Here is a 9,366-nt window from a genome sequence, read left to right as displayed (position 1 = left end):
TAATTTGCAACAAACAACCCGATTATTAAAATGGAATTTACTGTACTGCTGTCAAATAAAACATATCTATTATTACTTTTCTAAAATGAGAAACGAAAATCCATGGGTGTCTATATCTCATCAGGCAAGTTTATAATATTTAAAAAGAGACAGCGAAGCACACTGAAAAATGGGAATCATTCAATATGCTGTGACGTTGACATACTCCCTTTTATTTTATTTTCCCTTTACATTTACTTTATATTCGTATTTTTATAATTATCTCGTTTCCATGGTTTTTGTTTAGAAATTGTACTCTTTTGATGGGATAATTGTATGTATTTATATATGCGGTTAACGTGAAAATAAAATAATATATATATATATAAAACAAAAACATATCTATTATCCGTTTTGAGAGCAGCAATGTGTTCTGTAGAACTGAACTGAACATATCCATTTTGGAATTTGTATTCAAGGACGGATTGAGAGAAAATCTCCGATAAGCGAAACACCGCGGTTCACAAATATAATCTCAATACAACATGCCCAGTGACGACGAAAGAATAATAGTAGCTCTATCAAAATATATAGGTGCAGCCAATAGAGCTGTTCATTGAAAAAGCTGTTCCAAGGGATTTTTGTTGATGGCAGCGGTTTTTTTCTATTTTTTTGTAGAGGGGGGGGGAATATCAGTACCCCCCAGTGGGCAGGGCAGATTTCTAAAAAAATGCAAGAACATAGAAACTCTTTTTAGTGGTAACAAAATATCGCAGGGTAGGAAAAACAGGGAATAATAGAAAAACGCATTGAAGGAGATAAGATCTGCTAAATGTGGGCTGCCGTGTGATATCAATAACTGAAGATGCGAGTCACCCACTGATCTGCTGAGTGGCTAATGCATTCAAGAAGCCCATAGAAGCTAATGACTCGATGAATTACGCAAGAAAGGCAAGTTGGCGGTAGGGGACTATTTCAATTTATTGCTCGTTGGCTGCACCTGAATATACGCCGAAAATTGGTGTTTGTCTTTTTTCCTTTAAGGAGTGCTTGCTAACTTCTCATCAACTTGTCATTGTCATTCAGTAGCTTTATTTGTTTTTGGAATCACTCGGTTGACATGATTTCATATCTAGGCCAGCAAGATTTTAATAAAACAATGTTATGCACATGCAAGGAAATACCAAATGTCGATAATGTGTTTCCGTGACGTTGTTTGCATCTTAGTACTTATAGGTAGTACAATTGAAGCACATTACAGGTACTTGTAGGAATTAAACTGACTTTATTTTGCATTTTTTTCTAAATTTGACATTTTCACAGGAACAAATTTTGAGTGGGTAATTTATTGATCAACTTTTATGCAATATTTGAATCAAACATTATATTGACAATGATGTGTGTTGAAACTGTTGGTAGCAAAAATATTACTTTGTGGATGCATTGGAATGTGTAATACAATGTAACCAAGAAATCATTTCTCATGGGCTGTTGTATAAACATCCTGTTGTATAAACATACAGAACCAGGATGCCTGGTCAAAGGTGGTACCGAGGATAATGGTACCTTGTCCGAAATTCGCCTCCACTGGTTCACAAGTCACAAATGGTTGCCCACTGATTTGTGCAAGACAGATAGGAATAAAGAGCAAATAAATAAGTTCGTTGTTGTAATTATCAGGCCCTGGTCCATGTGACAGGAAAGTTGGGGGAAGAACAGTCTTACTTGCAAATGATGTGGATACTCAAGGAGCAGTGTGTTGTGTTGTGTTGTGTTGTGTTGTGGTGTCGGTGGGGACTGTTTGTGTTGTCCTTCCGCTCACGTACAGGATTGATAGGAGCCTGTACAGACCACCACAAATACTGTTAACTTGGACAGTGTCTGCACCATCTATAAATTGAGATGGCGTGTTCAGACACTGTGTAATCTCCTTCTCGAATTGGACCTACTACAATTAGTAATGGAAATTGTCCTGATCTCCCGATTCAGTACCAGGACACACGTGAAAACCAGATTTAACACAGCATTAATACTATTTGCAATTGCATATGATACATTTGTAATGTGTGCATAAAGATCGGCTTACAAGTCATTGCCAGGCATTTATATCTGATTTACTAGTGTTCACATTCTACTTATGATTCAAATTACATTTACTTACCACCAGCAATTCAAAGAATATCTGACTACCTATCAATTGCATGAATATTTTACTTACCATCTATAATGTCGTGAATACCATAGTTAATCCTAGCAATACCATGAATACCATAGTTATCTCTGGCAATTGCAAAAATACTTTAGTAATCATCAACAATTTAATAAGAAAAGAGTTCCTTCGTACTATGAGCTAACTAAGATGTGACTTTTGTTGACAGGATAGCCCATAATGCCTCAATGTTAGGACGATTTTCTATGAGCATAAGCCATATACTTCCTCTAAACGGCATATGTTCTAGTGTAAATCTCTTACCATGTTTTATTCGAATTTTTTTCTTTTACTAAACTCAGTGTTAATTCCGAGGGTAATTTCTAAATAACAAAATAACATAGGATACAAGGTGATATGTTCAAATATATAACAATAGCAGCAGCCTGTTCTACATCGGTGTTAGGCCTGGATACACGGTGTTGTCAGAATGTTACTATATCAGGATCCATAGCGGTGTTGTGTGTGCGAATACAATTAACGCCCAGTCTGACAACGACGTGGATCGAGGGCTACATGGTGTATAATATAACTGGTCATATACATCTGCCACCTCAGGCAACCGGTATTTATATACGACCTAGATGGGGTGGGGCTATGCGATCACATGATACTGTTTTCAGCTATCTTCGTTGAAAACTATTCATAGCTATTACATTACAACCGTCACTACTCAGTCATGAAGTTTTAATGTCCTATCGTTATTAGATGACTCTTGCTCGTAAAGTTCATAGTTCATTGGTGTGTATAAGTCAAGTAACCATTGTTTCAGTTTCCATGCCATGCACGCAAATTTTTCTCATAATGCAGTGATATAATTATTGTATTTATTAACATTATTATATAAGGTATGCTAAGTGTGCTCGTGACGTTCATTGGATTTAATCAATTATCATGTGTCAATACCAAGTATAAATATCAAATCAATCTATTGTTTAATACAAGTAACCTGTAGAATGCTGTGTGGGTAATATTTTTATATTGATTTTTGTTGCATTTGCAGCAAATAGTTACCAAACAATGAGAAATCTATAGGAGTGAATATACCTCTCGGCTGGCTTCACATGCTTAGTTCAAGCCTGCCTAACCGGTGCTTATACAAGGATTTAATTACAGCACCTAGACGGTCGGTGGTTACAGCTTCATGTTCAGAGTAATCGCAAAATTGATATTACAATAGAAAATCATGAAAGACTGGTAGTCCATGCAATTAATAGCAAGTGAAATTCCTGGGATTGCAACATGTATTTTAAAGTCACTGATGTAGGCAATGAATGATAACTTCAAGTTGGCATGAAGACGAGGTAGTTTATTTAATCAGTGCTGAACTAGAGGCTGAAATTCTGTGCGTTGTCATATAATTTGTTTATTTCATTTTTTTCTGAAGTCAATTAGAATGCACTGGTGAAACCGTGAGTGAAATGATGTTTTGGGGGTATAGTTTACATTGTGTATGGAGTGGTAGGCTCGGGCGTCACATAATTTGTTCATTTCCAACTCTTATGAAGTCACATAGAATTTCACTTAATTTATTTTCACTGAAAAGTTTTAAAGCATTACATCATGTGAATCCGATTTTCCCTGTGCTGTATCATAATAGAGTATGAGGTAAATGGCATTTTCACTGGAATTTATTTTAGGGGAAAGACGTTTTCAGTGAAAATGAAATACTGTATACCACATTATTACATATGCACTGCAGTTTATTTTGATTCGTCTATGAAATCGGTATTTCCACACCCCATATGCAAAAAAAGTAGTCCTTTCAAGAGTAGCGTTTTCGAAACATAGCAGAAATAAACAATATTTAGAAGTGCGATATTTTACCCTTGGGGTACATGAATATACTTGCCGAGTGAAATAAAATTTGAACAACAGTAATGGTACCTTTAGGAAGTCACTTATTTAGACTAAAACTAATTTGCATATCACCCATGCAATAATGTTTTCGATATTTTCACGGTCAATATGCTAATGAACACGGTATTGACGATCCGCTCCAATAGGATTGCCCCTCAAATCATTTGTGTGTGTGATTTCCAGTGTTTTCGTGTATTAGTTCTTCTGTGATTTTTGTGGCTTGGCCGATTTTGCTCAAACATGGCAGGTAGGTCACACTTTCACCCTAGTTATTAGGAAAAATCTGCAAAAAAATGTTGGTCCATCGTTGCCATAGCAACAGTAAAAAAATTATTTTTGGATAGCTTCGAGCTAAATGTATCTCCTACAAATTTAGGATACAACACCTCAGACATAGCTCACTGTACTCGGCTTGAGTGTGGGCACAATGATACTATTTGAATTTTTGATATCTTTTTTCATCAATGAGAAAGTTGACCCCAAATTTAGAGTAACTGTTCACCAGGTATGGCTTTTTAACTAACTCTTCTGTGATTTTTTTTTGGCTTGGCTGATTTTGTTCATACTTGACAGGTAGGTCGTACCATCACTAATTGGAAAAACAATCCTGACCCACCACTAACATGGCAACAGCCAAAATCTGTTTTTTTAATACTTTCGTCCCTACCAGTCTTGTAATAGCAGTGTTCAAATGATCACGCCTTTTATTTTGGCTACGTTGCAAACTGGTAAGATATCACCGGCGCCGACATTGTGACACTGTATCAATAGGGATTTCAGGGGAAAATTATACACATATCATAGAGTAGTTTACATGATGGCATTGGACACCCGGGGAGTCATTCTATATGCTGTTACTACCCCATGTGCGTTCCAAGTTTAGCGGGAAAGAGGGGTCTTTTTCACCTTCTAAAGCGGTGAAACAAATAGGCCCCTTTAAAATGCTAATGACTGCAATAGGCCCCAGAAATAGACTCACAGGGTTGCTGAGCCCGCTGTAGGCCCCCTCTTGCAACAACCACTCCCACACACCGCCATAGGCCCCGAATTGGCGGAGCCATAGCCCCGACCAGGCCGCAAACGTCCGCCTGAAGTTTCCCACCGGGACATTCCCGCCATTTCCAAAACGAGCATACGGAGGCTTATTGTAATCGAAGAAACGAAACAAAACGGAACGAAACGAAACGGGATAACACACATAATAACAATTAAACTGTATTCAGTTAAAATGGGTTTCATACGCGCAATATTTACAGCATTTTTCTGAAAATAATATTTAAGCAATAAACCACCGCCGGAGACGAAACTTGACCAGTATTTTTATTTATATGTAGTTAGGAGCTGCAATAAAATTATTGGAAAAGCACATACTATATGAAAAAAGAAACTTTTGAACTTAAAGTAAATACAGGAAATAAATCTAATCTACATAATCTCTTCTATAATCCATGGCATCAATAAGAAATCTTTTCACAATTCTATCAATATATTTACCTTTCATTCGTGTATTTAACACCCTAAAACATTTGCCGAAAACAACGGTAAATGGTTCGTTTCGCTAATTACAGATAATCGGAAATCTGCGATCACGCGGCGAAACAAGGGTCTTATAGGTACAATAATCGCAACGATCGGACGAAACTTGAGCAGTATTTTTACCTTTCAGTCGTGTATAAAACTTCATAAAACAATTATCTATAATTAGCGAAACGAATCATTCACTAATTATTTTCACTTTATTTTTATTTTCGACAAATAAATATACTGGTCAAGTGTCGTGTGACAGTTGTGAATATTGTACGTGTCAGACCTTTGTTTTGCCGCGTGATTGCAGATTTCCCGGTTATCTTTAATTAGCGAAACGAGCCATATGCGTATTAAATATTATTATTATCAGCAAATATTTTGTAAGTATTGTGCGTATAAAACCTATTTTCACTAATTACAGTATAATTTGTATTATGTGTGTTATCCCGTTTTGTTGATTATAATAAACCGCATACAGAAAGTCATCCCCGAGCCATCCACACTTCCGAAACTCCTTTCGCGCCTCGGCCTCATTCGCATTCAGCTCCTGCTTTTTTCTGGGTTTTCTACCCTGTATTCATGCCAAAGTCACTCGGAGCTGAACATAAAATTGCGTAATGGTATCTGATGGAATAAGAATCCTGGCAAAGTTGTGTGCATTGTGTTTTAAACTATCAAATAAATGATTATATTCATACTCATGTCAATAGTTCTCATCTTTCTTCATCAAACAACGAATGACACCAACAGGAGTTGCATACACAGTAACTTGTTTGAGTTGATCACACTCCACTTGAGTGCAAAAAGAAGAATCCTGGAAATAGAGGGTAGGATGTTCTCAATATATGTCTGAAATAGGGGGTGTTTTTTCTTCAATATGTCTGCTCTAGGGGGTATTAAATTTACATTGCGTCCGCAATAGGGGTATGATTTGTCAATGTACTGCCAGCCCTAGAGGACTATTATTGCTTAGCAAGAACGCACATAGTGTAAGGTTTTAATATTGAGTGACCCCCCGGGATTGGACAGCTCTCTACTAGAGCAATACAATGCACTTTATTTGATGAAAATCAGGGTAACCGTTCTCGAGATAAGGTACTTTGTAGCTTCAATTAGCATCTCTTAATTTTGGACAAAGGATGACACAACAAAACACTACTGAATAGTAAGGACAACGGCACCATTTTGGATGAATAAGCACTAATTATTTAATTGGAGCTGAACTTAAACTGCCACATCTCTCCCCCTTTTTTATTGAATTTTCACCAAATTTTCAACAAATGAACTTTATATCAATGTTTATTTAATGTCATTAGAAGGCAACATATATACCATCTGTTACCATGGAAACAGGCATATTCATATTTCATTTTAAATCATCTGTCAGTGTCAATAAAGATAAACAAGTTTTACTTTCGTTTATGTTGCCTTCGTTTTTATTCCTATACAATTGCATTGAAAACGCCCTCATCGACCGGCTATGCGTTCTACCAAGCTTTGCTTATTTTTACGCTATAATAATACTTATGAAACAAAAAGCATTGACACGAATAAACAAATCTAAGATACAACATTATAGCATAATATACAGCTTATTTTTTGGCAACTTAGAAAAGAAGTATGCATGAAAAACATAACTGGGAGCTGCCCGGAAAATTTGAAATCTCTGTATCTGATCGATCCATTTTTATGCCAAAATAACCAATGAATCATCTCAATTCTACAGCTGTGAATGCTCTAACATGTACAATTCGTTTTAATTTGCATTTACGCTACATTTTCGAAATGTTAAAAACAAAATAAACGTATTTTACCGTATATAAAAGTGAAGGAGTGAAACATTCTCTTCCTACATGAAAATGGAGTCCATTTAAACAAAGTACCGGGTTGGAGGTACCACTTTTAAAATGGGCTCGTCGCACTCTTTAAATTGATGTCACACTCAGAAAACCTAGATTTGTGCCTATTAAAATATATATTTTTATCAAATTATGAGTGATAGATATGCCAGAAAGTTGTAAGTCGATACGAAAATTGCCGTTAAACTTTTGTTTTTATTGCCGTTTCGCCAATTTTCGGCCGATTCTCACCTATCACCTCTCATATATAGCTGTCATTCCCTCCTTTTCAAAATCGTACGGTCCATTCCACCGCGGGGAAAAGGTAGTAAACTTCTCTGGATTTAGAACACCGGGTCAAATTTGGAGATCACGCTCGCGTTCACGGCGCTTGCCAGGATTTTCAAATGTTTCAATTTTTATTCTCCTGTGTTGTCAAAACGGCTGGCTACTCGCAATGGGTTGCAATTTTCAGAAAATGACCATAAGATATAGAGCTAGAATTCATGGTATTTTTTTTTTTTGCTTTTAGTTTTGCTCACGTATTTTGTAGTTTTTGAAAGGTTAGCTGCCCACACCCACTTCTTCCGATGTCATTAACCAAGTGACTGAAATCCCTAATATTAGCTGTACACCACATGGAATACTACGATTGAGAGAACTTGATGTATGTTGAATGAGCTTTATCATAGACCATCAACATCAAAGTACCAGGAGGTTTCTGCTGGCGACGTTGCGGCGTTATCCAGTTCCAAATTTTTGATTACCAACGCCAAATGAGCGACATTTTTTACCGGAAATCAAGATCCATTCAATCCATGGCTAACAAGCAACATCACAAGCGAAGTTGTAGCGTGCAGCTCATCAACGACCGCTGTCGACGAAAGTCATTCCGTCAGTGGAGTACCGCAGTTGTGACGGCATGTTGCTAATGCACAATTCTGTGGAGGAACTTTTAACTTAATTTAAACTACGTATGACTGATTCGAAACATTTCATCGAGATCGGACGATGCCCTATCGTGCCAACCCTTCACCATTGTATTCAAAAGAACCAGTAGTGTGCTGTTACATTCTCCTTCAAAACCCGGGATTCAACCATTAGGGGCGTTTTAATAAAAAAAAACATCGCAAATCATGCAAATTTAGCATTTTTAAACAAGTATACTAAAAAAGAAATCCCCAGCGATGCAAAAGAAGGATAGATATTACTTTTCAGTATAAACATCTCTGTTTATACAATCCTTCACATATTCTACTCCCAATTATTCCTGCGTAAAATGGAATAGCCTCTTTCCGTGTTGACATTCTGAGTAAAATCACGTGATAGGCTGTTACAATTGGCTGTTACATACTCTTTCGCCGGTATGGAAAATGTGTTTCATTAGCTCTCATTCAAGCGACAATGCATATTTCCCAGTGGGAGTGAACCCAGTTCGAATCTGCCATTAAAAAATATTCTTTTCAGCAAAAAACGAATAACCCTTGAGTGCACACAATACACTGAATTTCGGAACAAATCTTGCATTAGTTACAGCAGCAGAATACCACAGAAATATCAGACGAAACATGAAAACACTATATATTGTATTTTGGCCTGAACCCTCTCTATTGCAATTCCAGGAATTACCCCCATATGTGCAACCATTTTCCACCTTGGTATCACCCAACCCTGAAAACAAATTCTTAATACCACGCTGAAGCATTTGGTAATAATAGGTTTGATTAAATAATTAATAAGAAATCTTATACAAAAGAATGCATTTCCAGCTAACCCGCTAATGTTGCTTGGGGGTAATTATCACAGAGTCATCGTTTCGGTGAAATACCTTTCAGTTCGAATAATTCTCCGAAGCAAACACAGTGTCACTGTTTTGATGTTATCGACGACTCCTGGGAATTTTCATGACGTAAACTGTATATAAATACAGCACACAATAACTGAATTGTTAGC

Source organism: Saccoglossus kowalevskii, chromosome 15 (assembly GCF_978046115.1).
Source record: "Saccoglossus kowalevskii chromosome 15, keSacKowa6.1, whole genome shotgun sequence".
Classification (NCBI taxonomy): domain Eukaryota; kingdom Metazoa; phylum Hemichordata; class Enteropneusta; family Harrimaniidae; genus Saccoglossus; species Saccoglossus kowalevskii.
The sequence above is the reverse complement of the archived record's forward strand: the minus strand, read 5'-3'. Positions refer to the sequence as shown.